At 48.3% G+C, this 15,505-nt stretch overlaps 1 long non-coding RNA gene across 2 annotated transcripts in view; it reads left to right on the top strand.

Moving 5' to 3' along the window:
• The first annotated feature begins 3,609 nt into the window (after positions 1-3,609).
• Positions 3,610-15,505, top strand: part of LOC138575204 (uncharacterized) — a 52,413-nt gene continuing 40,517 nt past the window's right edge. The window contains exon 1 of one of the 2 annotated variants that reach the window (XR_011303947.1): positions 3,610-3,867. This is a non-coding gene — a long non-coding RNA (uncharacterized lncRNA). Of the gene's footprint in view, positions 3,908-15,505 lie in introns of both variants that reach the window. The other variant, XR_011303946.1, reaches the window with a different exon arrangement.

Below are 15,505 nucleotides of genomic sequence, written 5' to 3'. Positions count from 1 at the left end.
TTTTGTCCCTTTAGAAATGGGAGGGAGTGATCAGAAGTGAGAAGGGTGGATAATGTTGCATGTTTTATGAAATAATGACGGTTGCTTTAAAACCCAAGGGTGATTTGTGAGGCTCACATAAATTTGCATGATGCTATTGTGTATTTGCATGCAGGATGGGGAGAATAAAACTAAAGCCATACTTGTATTGCTCAATATATTTCTATGACAATGCCCACCTCCCCTCCTTCTATCTCACCCCTTGCACACCCCTCTGCACACCCTCCCCTAACTAAGCCCTCCCTACCGACCTCCACACCTGTATGCCCCCTCATGTAACACATGGTAGACATCATGTTCATATGCTCCTCTTGCCACTTGGGGTAATGCATCAGGTTTTGTGCCACAGATTTTGACTATGCATTTCAAGCTGCCTCCCTGCAACTGGGGTAAGGCGTCATGTTTTGTGCCACAGATTATGACTATGCATTTCAAGCTGCCTCCCTGCAACTAGGGTAAGGCATCATGTTTTGTACCACCGATTTTGACCGTGCATTTTTTGCTACCTCCGTGCAACCAGGGGTAAGGCTTCATGCTGTATGCTCCAACCTGTCGTTCTTGCACTTATGTAACTAAGCTAAACGAGGGCAGTTGTGCGCTATACAAATTCAAATAAATAAATAAATAAATAAATATAGTGCATAGTTAGTTTACCATAAAAGGCTAGTTTAATATGTAATGTGGTTTGCTTCCAAGGCATTGCTATAAATAAAGTATTATTTAAGCACATGAAATGAAAGGCAAACCCTTAATAAATATCTATATCAACTAAGCCGAGGAAGATGTGCTCAGTTGCTTAAATTGTCTGCATCCCAGTTTCACCATTTAACCAAAGTGTGTGATCCTGGGCAAATCATTTAATCACACTGTGTTAGTTCTGTAAGTGATTCTGATTCACTTCAAAGTTTATGTTAATATACCATGCTATTATAATAAAGAAACAAATAATGCCTATAGAGTTGCTCCATATATAACAAAAGCACAATTTAGGTATTTTGCACCACAAAGTTATTTTGCCACTTGGCCACTTGAACTCACTTGCATGGTGCGTCCAAGTATCAAAGACTGATTGTGGTCCCTGTAATGTCCTTTTCTATAAAGTCACATCTTGGCGCAATCCATATGCAAATTAGGAGGTTTTCATTTATTTTGCGCCAGAGGGCCTGGACAGAGCTCTAATAGATGATTTCCTGCATCGGTTATGATCCTGCAGTTTAACTTTTTTGTTGTGTCAATATGCCATCTGCCACTAATGGTTAAACAAAAGTAGATTGGGGCAGAGGTGGGCTGTTTGGGGGTGTGAATGAGACGTATGGAATTGCCTATTTTCCCCACAAACCTCATTTGTGAGAAAAAGAAGCACTTTAGCAGGACTTTTTTCATGACTCGCCCTCCTTTCCTCCCCCACTCTGGCAATGCTGGATACTTCCCTGCACCCGGGGCTGTGACTGAACTGAAGGAGGGCAATGGGCAGGCATGAAGGCGCTTGCGCTGAATGCAAAGCAGAATGATGCGCTGTGAGGCCCCTTAGCCCCCCCCCAAACCCTGAAAGGCTTGGTCACTTACTGTACACCTGGTTGGTTGGCATCTCTGCAGCATACTTGCCAACCCTACAGATTTAGGCAGTAAGCTACTGCTTTTTAAGCAGTCCTACTGCCTACAGATTTGGGTGACAGATTCCACTGCTTTTTACAGTGGCAGGAAATGTATGTGACTCTAAGGCAGGCTGCTTGAGACTAGGCCCAGTACAAAGCATGCAACACATTAGTCTGTCTGTATAGTAGGTTGGTAGGTGATTACTTTGATTGGGCTCCGACCAATCCACTGACCTGACAGCCACATGACTCTCTTGCACTCTTGCCGGTACAACCCTGAGGTGAACCACCAGTGAAGGCAAGTGGCAGAGCGTACCATCACACAGCATCTGCCTATCAGACTGATGGGTGTATCAGTCTCCATGTCATTCAGTGTTCAACTTGCACTGCAGGAGTACACATGTATTGCCCAGGCTGCTGCTACAGAGCAGCGGCAAACGTTGCCTACCAGCTCTGTGTGATTAACTTCTGTGAAGTAAGGCTATTGAATTCGGTGTTACTTTACCATTCAAAATTATACATTTTTAACATTTGAACATCTTTCCATGTTGTACTGTTTGTTGGGTTGTGTATTTTAGAATGCTTCAATGGTGCCAACAATGTATGTTGTGTATTTTCCTGCGATGACATTGTTATGCAAATTATTATTGAAACTTGAAAAATCCTACATCATTTTGGTCACAGAATGTTGGCAAGTATGATGCAGTATCTATCCTTACAGTAGTAGTAATGATAGATATTGCATAGATGCCTATTTCAGTCAACCCTAGACCCATGCATTCACTGACACTGACTCATACACACTTGCACACGCACACTATACACTCTGCTAACAACACACACACACACGAACACCACAGTCCCTCAGTCACTCACTCAGTGTTTACATAGGCATATCAAATACAACACACATAACTGTTATGATATTGTCTTTGTGCTGGCTGTGCTCTGTGATGTCATCCGGAATGTTGATGTTTCAAGGTTGGAACGTTTAGGGTGAAGGTTCCTGATTAAGGCAGTTAGATACTCCCTGCCTGGGTGATGGGAGCCGGTGTCATATCTTGTCCACTCATCCTATGTCTCATGTAATATGTAACTTAAGAACCTGTAATAAACTTACAATAAGCAACCTAAGAAAGCATGGAACCTGCCTCACAACAATGGCGACGAGGATTTCTAAGAAGAAGAACCCTGATGCAACAAAAGGTGAAGAAGAAGCCAGGTACACAAAAGAAGCAAAAGAAGCCTGCTACGGGGGGTGCAGGAAGGATCAGGACGGAAGAAAAAGGACAACACTGCCCCCATAAACAAGTAAGACCACCCATCACCTAGGGTGCACAAGGGAGGATGAGAGCTGAGCCCCATACCAATCATTGTCTGCAGCCCATAATTCGTTGGGAGTGCTGTAACTGGGGGTTTATGGGGCGACTAGGGCCATCATATGAAAAGAGATTTGGTTATGCAGCTAGGCGCTGGAAGTATTACGTTTGTTGATACCAGAAGCTGTAAACCTGTATTTTATCGGAGAAGTGGCCCATTTGGGGTAATGAGACATTTGGCCCTGAGAAGCCTCTAAATGCGAGCAGTAGACTTATATGAGACTTGCTCCGTTAGGAACATGTAAATGAAAGCGTTAAGCGGGTGCTGCTAACCTCACTAATTGGAACTGCGACTGTTTGAGGGATCTAACTGCATTTACAGCCGTAATATTCGGAGCCGCTGAGCTCCGTCCCCCCTGCTGATCTAGTTGAAATGATGACGTCACAGCAGAAAACAGGGGACTTGGCGAAGAAGTGCCAACGGCTGCGGGTAGAATACGAACCTTCTTATATGTATTCTGAGTAGTATTGGCGACCCGACGAAGGAGACAGTAGATGTGCAAGGTAGGCACAAGGAGAGTCAAGGACCTTGCGACGTCCTCCGACGTGCATAAAAAAAATGTCGTTTTGCGCGGGGCTAACAGAGGGGACAACAGGAGTTGAAGTCGCCATGCAGAGAGCAGTTACGGGTGCCGTCCGACTGAACTGTCAGATATGTGCCCATAGTATGTTTTGCTGTATGCGCACTGTAAATGAAGAAGTTGAAGATGCGGTGATCGCCATGGATCACTCTACAATGCCAGAAGTGTGCAGCATCGGGAACTTTCCATTTTCAAATGCCAGAAGAGTGCAGCATTGGGAACTCTCCATTTCATGTCGCTTTGAGTGCCACGGATCACGCGATAGTGCCTTAAGTGAGCAGCATCGGGAACTTTCCATTTTCAAATGCCACAAGTATGCAGCATTGGGAACTTTCCGTTTCATGTCGCTTTTAGTGCCACGGATCACGCTATAGTGCCTTAAGTGAGCAGCATCGGGAACTTTCAATTTCCCATGGACTAGGAAAGGCGAAAACGGAAAGAAATGGAAAATGATGTATCCTTTTTCTTGTTGAAGTTTTTACAAAAAAAAAAAAAAGTGTAACGTTGATGTTGTGTTCGTACCAAATGTCGATGGAAGTAAGGCAATGCTATTGGAAGAGAGAGAATGAGCATCAGATGTGAACGTTAGTGAATTTAACTCTTTTTGAGGAATTTCAGGTGGCATGGTGTTAGTCACCTTTGGCAGCATCGGCATGCAACTATTATTGTTACAATTTTGGATATCCAATGCATAAAATATCTTAGAAGAAATGTATATGAAGTGGAGTGTGCATGAGCATGATTGTATTTGTGTAAAATTATTCAAAGACTTAACGTTTTGAGGAATTTTAGGAGTTAGGTTGTTACACAACAACATGGACTTGTAGCATCCAAGGTCATGAATTTGACTATGGACATGTCGAGTGACAATGTTGAAATTGTAACAATGACTGTTGCCCTCATTACGACCCTGGCGGAAAGTAACTGACCCGACCGCCATAGCGTAAATAGCGTTTCCGCCATTGCACGATGGAGTAAAGTGCGGCCAATTATGACCCATCGGGCACGAGCATTACGCCATGGCGGAAGTGCAAAGTCCGCGATGGCGGAAATGTCCCCAAAACGCCCCTCTCCGCCGTCGTACGGCACCCTTGGTGCAATTCCGCCACCCATCATAGCGGTCACCGTAATGAGCGCCAAACGCAAAATACGGTGACCGTAAATATACGGAAACGGAAGTAAAAACATGGGGCCGGAACGGGAAACAGCACGCCGTACACCTATAAAATCAGAATCCCAACACAACCATTAAAAATCCGACCCTGAGACACATCCCAACCCGACAGCCACCCTAGTTATAACAAACAAAATGGGAAAAGTAGCAAAAAAAGCGTGCGACCGCAAGCGGCAGGTCCACTTCTCCCATGAGGAACTCACCGTGCTCACAGAGACCCTCCAGGAGAATGCTGCTGTCGTCTTCTCGACGCAAATGACCAGGACGGCACTTGCGAACAAGAAGGCCATATGGGCCCTGGTGGCACAGCGGGTAAGTGCGGTGGGGACCGCACCCCGCAACCCACAGCAATGCAGAAAGCGATGGGACGACTTGCGGATACGCGTACGGAGCATACTATCAGCCAACCGTAACATTGCCACAGCTACCGGGGGAGGATCGGAATCACCCATCAAGTTGACCCCCTGGGAAGAAATCTGTGCCTCCACCATTGGAATGGAGAGCATAGAGGAAGTCGGAGGGATGGAGAAAGGAGTGCAGACATCCGAAGAATCAGGTAGGTGGGCCAAATAAAACAATGCTAAATCCACAATGTCCAATCATGTGAAGTACCATGTGGCCACATAGTGCAACAGAAACACATGTCCAGGAGAACGGCCACATACATTGGCCTGATAGCGCACTTTAAAAGTCACATTAAATACATAAATAATTAAAAATCCTAAAAACACCCTCTACACGTGCAGCATGCACACCCTAACTGCAGGCTGCAAAACAACTGCATCCTCAATCCACACAGAAATGAAAGCACCTCCAAGGCCCAGACCCAAATCACCCTCAGGTACCACCCCAATGCATGTGATACATTGCCATTCTAATTTCCACAGACCCATAAATAACGCTCGCCCTCCTTTACTCCACCACAGGGTCCGAGTCAAACGACGAGCTGCAGGACACCCCTACCAGCACACCTGCAAAGAGGGCCAAGACCAACGGCCAAAGACCCTCCACCTCAGCTGCACGGATCAAGACACGGCAGCAGCCCAAATCAAGTGGCAGCACACAGGAGGGGACTTCAACAGGCACCCCAGCAGCCAGCATGCCCACAACAGCAGCACCACAGGTCCCCCCAATGGATGCCACAGAAGGCACTGCTTCTGATGGCAGCAGCACCATAGGTGACACTGCATTAATGCCAGCATGCTCCGACACAGACAACGGTGCTGTCGATGTAGGACCCATCCATGACCTGTCTCAATCCCCCTGTTCGTTTCATCCCCTACACCATGAGGATACCACGCAGGGGCACCCACAAGACGACGACTGGCCATCCCCCACAAGCCCTGTGGCAAGGCAACAGGAGTTGATCAGCCCCTCTGTGACCCCACCGCAAATGGCCATGGCCCAGCAGAGGCAACAGTCCCTCGACCAGGTGATCGTGCAACAGCAGCAACTGGCCACGCTCCTCAAGGAGCATGCTGATGAATGTGGGGCTTCTAAGGCAGCCATAGAAACATCTACTGAGACACTTAGGGCACAAATGGAGCGAAGTACAGAGACACTTAGGGCACAAATGGAGCGAAGTACAGAGACACTAAGGGTACAAATGGAGAGAAGCACCGAGAGCCTGAGGGGGGAACTGCATGCGACGTCCAAAGACGTATGTGGTGAACTTGCCGCTGTGCGCCGTGTGCTCACTGAGCTCTCACAAACTCTTAGGGACATGCATGGACGTGAGCAGGCAGAGACATCATCCGTTGCAAGTTCCGTCCAGGGCAGCCCCCAACGTAGATCTGGGAGGAACCTGCGCTCCACAGGCAGGGGTGCCCCTGATACCCGGAGAGCGGGCTTGCAATAGCGTCTGCCCACTGACAATGAGCATCTTTGGACACTGGTGTTCGGGGGGGAGGTAGGAGGGTGGAGGGGGGGTGTTGGGCTTACTTGGGTGGCAGGTCGATGGGGTGTGTAACATGACTTCACATATGCTATGAACATTACATAATCATCCAATGAGATGTGTGGACATTGTTCCTTGTGTATGAGTCCTTTATAGGCGTACAGTCCACATTGTGCATGTTCCCGACACACACAGTGCCACAAGTGCCGTGTCCATGCATCAGCCAACAGGCGTGAGTGCTAGAAGCATGAATCTATGATACTCTGACGAATTTCACGGGCCTCCTGTGCCTCGCGGACTCCCTGAGGTGCTGCCACATCCCCAGCCTCATCATGACCATCTTCAGGTGCTTGCAGTTCTGCGTCAGGGGGCATGGGCACATTTCTACGTACGCACATGTTGTGTAGCATGACACATGCCATGACTATCTTTGCAACCTTCTCATGGCGGTACAGGAGTGCCCCGCCAGACCTGCTGAGGCAGCGGAAACGAGCCTTCAGTAGGCCGAATGCCTGTTCTATGACTACACGGGTACGTGAGTGGGCATGGTTGTAGTCCTCCTCATGCTGGTCCTGTGGGTTCCGGAGTGGTGTAAGGAGCCATCTCTTCAGTGGATACCCGGCATCACCTGTATGTGGACAAGATAGGATGTTTGTGGGATGACATTGCTACGTACGCATCCCCCCCCCTTCCTGCCAGGTCATTGCCGCATCACATACCCCACATTATCATGCATGGATTGAGACTCACCGAGTAGCCAGGATCTGTTCCCTGCGTGTCGCTCCATGTAGCGTGGTATTGTAGAGTTCCTCAAGACCATAGAATCATGGGTTGATCCAGGAAATCGGGCACAACAATGTGTAAAGATCCTGTTGGAGTCACACACCATTTGTACATTAAGAGAATGATATTGTTTCCGGTTGCGGTACTGGACCTCCATGGCATGTGGGACAACCAATTCCACATGGGTGCAGTCGATGGCACCAATGCAACCCGGTATGCCGGCAAGTGCATGGAATCCCACTTTTGTGTTTGTAATCGCCTGCTCCGAGCGTGGTAATGAGATGTAGTTGTCTGCGTGCTTCAGGAGGGCATCGAGCACTTGCAATAGTGTCCGTGAGAACAGTGGCTGTGAAATGCCATGCAACTGTCCGACTGTGTGCTGGTAGGTGCCTGTGGCCAGGAAGTGGAGTACAGACACCACCTTCAGTAGGGGTGGGATGGCGGTTGGGCTATCTATCATGCTGACAAGGTCAGCGTGTGTCATGTCCACAATGGAGATTATGGTGTCCCGGTCCAAACGGTAGAGGGTGTGGATCTGCTCAGCAGTGAGGTTGAACGGATGAGCTCGGAGGCGTGGGATTGCGGGCTGCCTGCGTGGTGGTTGTGGCTGTGCTGGTGGGCCTTGCTGGCCCTGCCTTGCCCTCCTCCTCCTCCTGCGTCTCCTCTGTGCGGCCGGTTGTTGTAGTAGTTGGTGTTCGTCTTCTTCTTGAAGTTGGAGTACTTGCAGTGCTATCAGGTCCCCCAGGGCCAACATCGCTAGTCCTGCCGGTAGCATTTTGGAGTGGGTGTGGTTGTGGGAGGGGGTTGGGTGTGCAATTTATGTGTTTTCAGGCTGTATAGCCTCCACCTGTGGTGATTCATTCCACCTGTGCCAGCTGCAATCCCCTTTGGGTGAGCACTGTACCGAGGTTCACCGACGGGCGGGGCGTCCCATTTGTGAGTGAAGCCAGTTGCCATTTTCACACACTGCCGCACTACATGGATGATTTTGTGATTTCAAGCGGTCACAGATGCCTTTTCGACGTGATGTTGCAAATGAGGAATTCGAAGGACAGCGCTTTCGGTTTTCAGCTAGCGGCGAGGGGACGCCCACAGGTCTGACTGCAAATATAACGTTCTATTGTTTAATGTCCTTGGGACAGGGGCCATGGCGAGAATGCAATGATTGATATGAATAGTATGGGATGTGCAATAGCGTAGTGGACGAATAGGCAGGACGTTCCCACATACATGTTACTTCACAACACTATTATTCCGGCCTGGAGCACAGTGGACTTTGCAGGCTGCATTACGCACAGACTCAATGGAAATTTCAAATGTTATGTGAGTAAATAATCAGGCGTTTTTATACCGGGATGAGGGAATGATGTATGGATGCATGGACAGATGATTTAATTGAGAGTTTGCCATGTACATGGCTTATTGGAAACTATCCCCTTCCCCTGCGCTATGTGATGCAGAGCTGCCATAGTGGGACCATCGTCTATCTGCCCTTGTTGAACCCTCCCTGTCTCGACGCGCCTTCCAACAGTTGTGTCTATGCACGTTACTAATCCCATCTAATGGATTCTGTTTTAACAGACGCATGCACACGAACACTCGTTTGTAATAGTGTTTTCACCTCGATTTATATTGTTATGATTGGCAAGTGATTCATGGGTGGAAATAATCCTTTTGAGTGGGCTAGCATGCATATGGCTGTAGATTTAGTGTGATCATTGAAGTGAGTAATACTAATGAAGTTCTGATGACCATACTATTCTTTTTCATTTCATTTGGGTGACAGGTATCTCCTCCCCTTTTGCCGCTGCCATCTGTATGCCACTCCTGCAGATGGCTTTTACTCCCGACACCTGCTGCTTCGCGTTCATCAGTGGAGCACCATTACGATCTTATGGGACGATCGCCAATGGGCCACATGCCCTTACGCAGTACTAGTGGCTAGGAGCAACATATCTACCTTTCAGCTGGACTAGTGCCTACCTAATGGGACGGGCCTGCGGTTCTAGGCGCTTCCATGTTGCCTTTTTGAACGTGAATGTAGCCCCTGTGTACCATGAAGGAACAGGGCGTCACACAAGGAGTAGCTGGTCATTTATTGCGGATGCAGCCCACAGTAATGTAGATATTTCGGGGTTTATGACCTAATAGCTGTATGGGCTTGGTGAATTTGATGTGCATTCAAATTTTAGTCTGATGTTAACCGTGTAGCGTTATTCTTTGGAAGTAATGTAGCATATTCCTATTTGTGGAGCGATGTATTGTGAGTAGATCTGCATTGGGTTACGGCTTCTGAGTATAGTTGCGTGGTACTGTACTGGCCGCGTTTGCCTACGAAGCCCAGTAAGGTCAGGGATAGGGGCTGCCATCATGACTGTTTTAATGATGTCATGCTTAGGGGCGGGGGATTAGCTTTTGTGTAACTGATGCCGGTCAGCCAGGTGGATTGGTGGAATGATGTGATTATCAGGAAATGGCTGGTCACAGGTGCCTGTGTTTGCGTGCGTTTCTTGGAGGGAGACTGAGGTCATGTCCATTGGAATAGCTTCTGTATTCGTGCCATCTGTGCCCTGCAGCTCCCATTGGCCCCTCTTGAGATGAGCCTGGCTGCTCAGTCACTCTGCCAACTTGTGTGGTACATGCTTATGCTGATGGTTGGTTTGTTTACTGGCATGTGTACAGGGCTGGTGCAGTCTCCCTCAGGATACTGCTTTGAATGTTGCCTTGCACTGGTGTCAGGCGATGGGGGCCTGTTGTTGTTTTGTCTCATCTTTCAGTTCATTTTGCTGTACTTGAACCTTCGCATGCCTGTGCTGCATCAGTACGGCAATGGTGACATGCCAAATATGGATGGCCACTCACAAGGCACTTGGAGCCCCTACATTCATTTGTTCGTTGGCATGCGTGGGTGACTTGTGCATTTCACTGGTTGCATTGTGTGACTTCATTGCACCTACGAGGAGTTGTGCAATGTGGCCAGGGTGTGGTGTACAGGCACTCAGTAGGGCCATTTACGGTTGGTTCACGATGCCGTATTTCTCGCCATGGCGGAATGGTACTTTCCGCCATGCTTGATGGCGTTATGTAAATGTCCGCTAGGGTCAGAATTCGCGTACCGTTGCGCCATGGTGGTAATTACGGTTTTGCATGGCGCGCGTGCGCGTACTTGGTGCAGTTAGCGTTGGCGTTCACTACGGTGTCGCTAATGGCATCGTACTTTACGGTGACGGGTCATAGTCGCAACGAGCGGTATTCGATGGCGGTATTGCATTTCCGCCATCGTTTTTCGATTTCCGCCAGGGTCGTAATGAGGGCCTGTGTATAAAGAAGGAGATGTCATTTTAAAGTTCATTAAGTTTAAGAAGTGTGGTGAATGACTTTAAATTTCCTATGGTATGCTTATGCATGAGTGCAGCAACCAGAATTCTCGTTGATTGTGATGTCATTTTAAAGTTCATTAAGAAGTGTGGTGAATGACTTTAAATTTTAAATTTCCTATGGTATGCTTATGCATGAGTGTGGCAACCACATTTCTCGTTGATTGTGGGAAGTATGCTGGTAGGTAGCGCCTCCCACAGCAGTTTAGCGAAGGTGTGTAGAGTTACCACAAACATATTGGAGAGGTAGCGCCTCTGTTGTAGTGGAAGCGTATGTAGTATTAACCACAAGTGTTGGAGAGGTAGCGCCTCTGTTGTTGTGGTCAAGTGTGCGTAGTGTAGACCACAAATATTGGAGAGGTAGCGCCTCTGTTGTAGTGGAAGTGTATGTAGTATTAACCACAAGTGTTGGAGAGGTAGCGCCTCTGTTGTTGTGGTCAAGCGTGCGTGGTGTAGACCATAAAGGTTAGAGAGGTAGCGCCTCTGATAGCATTAAGTGAGTGTGGTGCACTACAGTGGCTAATGTACTGAGAGGTAGCGCCTCTGTTAGCATTGAGTAGTGTGATGCACTACAGGGACAATTTGTTTCAGAGTACTCATCCATCTGTAAGGGTCAGAAGAGAAATGCTCTATTTCATTCGTAGGTGAAGGTGACTGAGAGGGGACGCCCTCTAAGTTATCTAAAAGTGGAAGTGTTGGAAGTGTTCTCGGTGATGAGTTAAGTTGTGTTTTTATGTTGTTTTTCTAAGATTTTGGATCTATCTTGTTTGCTTTATGCGAACACTGTGTTTAGTGTTTTGACTATTCTGAAACTGCCATTGTTTGGGTGCGTGGCCAACCAGTGAATATGAAGATGGATTTTGGGGACGAATGGCCAGCGTCTTCAAATTAGGCAGAGGGTTTTCTCTATCGTGATCTGGTTGTTTAGGTCCGTTTGGCTGAGTCTATTGTTGTGTGTGGGTGAATTTAGCAAGTGATTTTGGGTTTAAGATAGGAGTGTGCTGTCTCTATGCTGTTACGTTCTTTTTAGAGACAAAGTAAGTATATGGTGGTTGTGTATTTAATTAAAGGAAGGAGATGTGTTATGATGTTGTCTTTGTGCTGGCTGTGCTCTGTGATGTCATCCGGAATGTTGATGTTTCAAGGTTGGAACGTTTAGGGTGAAGGTTCCTGATTAAGGCAGTTAGATACTCCCTGCCTGGGTGATGGGAGCCGGTGTCATATCTTGTCCACTCATCCTATGTCTCATGTAATATGTAACTTAAGAACCTGTAATAAACTTACAATAAGCAACGTAAGAAAGCGTGGAACCTGCCTCACAACAATAACATAACATACAAACACGCACGCACCAGCATTCATGACACGCAGGCATATACACATAACAAGTACATTAAGATAACATGATGGGCTCGCTCACTGCTGGCGCTGCAGTGCTTACCTTAGAAGAATAGTCTTCTTCGGTCGGTGGGTACAGGCACAGCAGCAGCCACAGCCCTGGACACGGAGATGCCCACACAGGCCAGGCAGTTAGTGCACAGGCAGGCACGGTGTGAACACGGAGACCCGTTCTCCTTAAAGAAAAAAAAAAGTTTGCTCTGTATATGGTGGTTGGTCCGGGGCTGACCTTTGCAAGACCAAAGTGGTTGCATAGCAATCAGCCCAGAGTGCGCCAGGCGTGCTCTCCAACAAAATTAAAAAAAAAAAACAAAGTGAGCAGCACTGTCCTCCTCCTCCCTCACAAAGCAACGTGGAGCAGAGGGAGGAGAGGTGCTCACAATTTTTTTTTTATGTGTTTGTCTAAAATTGTATGCTCAGAGCAACGCGGGCATTTGTTATTTTTGGGTGGGCCTTGCCCGCTCAGGCCCTACCCTGTCTACGCCTCTGGTGATGTGGAATGGAAGACTTTATGACTGTGCCAAACATGAGGTCGGCTGGCGGGACACCAGTCGTGCTGTGAGGGGTGACCCGGTGGTTTCGCAGAAAACGATAAAGGTCGACCTTCCACGGGCTGGCATTTGCTCTTGATAAAATCAGCACTTTGTTGAGTGTCCTCATGAACCGTTCTACATCACCATTCGCCTGGGGCCACCTTGGCATGATGTGATGGTACCTTATGTTTAGTTCCTGCAGGTATTGTTTGAACTCCTCCCCTTGGAATGGTGCGCCATTATCACTCTTGATTCTTGTGGGCAGTCCATGCATTGCAAACATCTTCTCCATGGCAGGAATGACCACTTCCGCTGCCGTGGATTCAACTACCTTGACTTCGGGATATCGGGAGTGATCGTCAATGGCCAACAGGAGGTACAGGCCTTCTTGCAGTGTACAAAAGTCGATGCTTATTGCATCCCATCTGCCAAGACCTCGTTCCGCTGACTGGATTGGTTCTGGATCAGGTGGCGCCCCTGTTATCTGACATGGTAGACAGGTGTTGATTAGCCTTTCGACCTTCTCATCTATCTGTGGAAACCACACTCGGTGCTGGATTCGGGCCTTCGTCCGAGCCATCCCTTGGTGGCCCTCATGGGCTAGCGCCACTATTCTGTCCTGCAGGCTCAGCGGGATGATGATGCGATTTCCCTGAGCAGCAATCCTTGCTCTGTGATCGACAGGTCCTGTCGTATGGTGAACATCCCCGTGAGGAACGCCTTTGCTTCCGCTGTCCTGTTGTGGGTGTTCATCATGAAGGACTTCCAGTCGCCTGAGATGATGGCATCCTTCACCAGGTCGCAACACTGGTCTTTGTGTGTTTCCTCTGCAATGTCATCGATGCTGACAGCCTTTGGTCTTATGGACCGCACCACCTGGCAGATATGCTCCTCAGTCTCTTCGGCTACATGAACTTCCTGTGGAGTCGCCGCTCGAGGGTGTCTTGAGAGGAAGTCTGCCGGGTTTCCACTTCCCGGCTAATAGACCAGCTCAAAATTGTACTGTCGGAGATGTAGCAGCCATTTGGCTATTCTGGCCGGCGGGTGAGAGGATGTGCCCATGAAGATTGGCAACAGGGGCTTGTGATCCGTAACTGCCGTGAATCTTCTGCCATACAGATAGAGGTGAAAGTGACAACACCTCCAAAGTACGGCAATTCCCTCCTTCTCAATGTGCGAGAATCACTGCTCTGTCATTGTGAGAGCTCATGACACGTATGCAATGGGCCTCTTCTCACCTTCTTTGGTGACCTGCATGAGGATGGCCCCTAGGCCGACAGGGCTGGCGTCCACAAATAGTTCAGTTGGGAGCGCAGTGTCATAGTACGCCATTTTTGTGTCCACGGATAGTGACTCTTTGATGTTTTCAAATGCGTCTTAACACGCTTGCCACCACTCCCACTTTGTGTTGAGCTTGGTGAGCTCTCGAAGGGGTTCAGAGATGACCAAGTTCCGGATGAATCTCCCACAGTATGTGGCCATCCCTAGGAAGCTGCGCACTTCAGTGGGTGTCATGGGTGGACTCGCAGCCTGTATGTCGGCAACCTTCTGGGGGTCCGGGGAAATGCCAGTGCTGCTGAACTTGTAGCCAAAGAACGATATTTCTGTTTTGAAGAATTCACATTTTTCTTTGTGAATGGTTGGTCCAGCATCTTCTAGCCTGCCCAGGAGCATTTGTAGTCTCCTCAAGTGTTCTCCTCTGTCCTGAGCATGGATCAGGATATCGTCACTTACATTTAGGACACCTGGTATGCCCTGGATGACTTCCTGAATTGTCTGTTGAAAAACATTCGGCAGCCGAAGAGATCCCAAACCTAAACCGCTTATATCTTCGCAAACCCATGTGTGTCAAGAAAGTGGTTATGTATCGAGAGTCCCTATGCAGCTTTAGCTGGTGGTAACCCGCTTTCAAATCAACCTTGGAGAAGACCCTTGACCCAGTGAGGTCAGCCACGATTTCATCAAGGGTAGGTGTGATGTGGCGCTCCCGCTTGATGGCAGTGTTCGGGAGGCGCATGTCTATACAAATTCAGACTTTTCCCGGCTGTTTGGGTTTTTTTGTTACCACCATCAGGGAAACCCATGCTGTCGGTCCTGTTACCTCTTCTATAATGCCGGCTTCTTCCAACGCTTTAAGTTCTTTCTCCACTTGTTCACACATGTGGAATGGGGTCCTCCTGTGTTTTACGGCCTTTGGCTGGACCGACTCGTCAATGTGGAGCTTTATCGTATTTCCTTTTAAACACCCTATCCCTTTTTGCAGGTTGGGATACTGTGCCAGAATCTTCTCAACCTCTTGTGCCTCCTTGACTTGACAGATGAACTTCACTAGCCCTAGGTCCTCAGCCGCATCACCACTCAAAAGGCATTCGATCCCCGCATTTACCATGTAGATTTTTGACGGTAACCTGTTTTCCCCATGGCTGAGGGTAGTGCGGAATCTGCCAACCACCGGTAAGGGTTTCCTACAGCCATATGCAAACATTAGAGTGTCTGTGTTCTTCAAGTCCGGTTGTGGTTGCAGTGTTTGAAATGTGCTTGTCGGCATAACATTTACGGATGCTCCCGTGTCTGTGGTCATCCATACCTGTTGGTTTTGGAGAGAGACCTGGCATTTGCGCCTCCTGCGCCCTTTTTTCTGCATCGCGTGTCCATGATCCAGGGCTGACACCAGGTAGATTTTTCTCCCTTTTATCCGCTGCTCCCTGCCAGATTCCTGTTGGGTCCCGGTGATGTCATCCCCTTCTTC

Source organism: Ambystoma mexicanum, chromosome 1p (assembly GCF_040938575.1).
Source record: "Ambystoma mexicanum isolate Mex_15411 chromosome 1p, UKY_AmexF1_1, whole genome shotgun sequence".
NCBI lineage: Eukaryota > Metazoa > Chordata > Amphibia > Caudata > Ambystomatidae > Ambystoma > Ambystoma mexicanum.
This window is presented reverse-complemented; position numbering and strand designations above follow the sequence as displayed.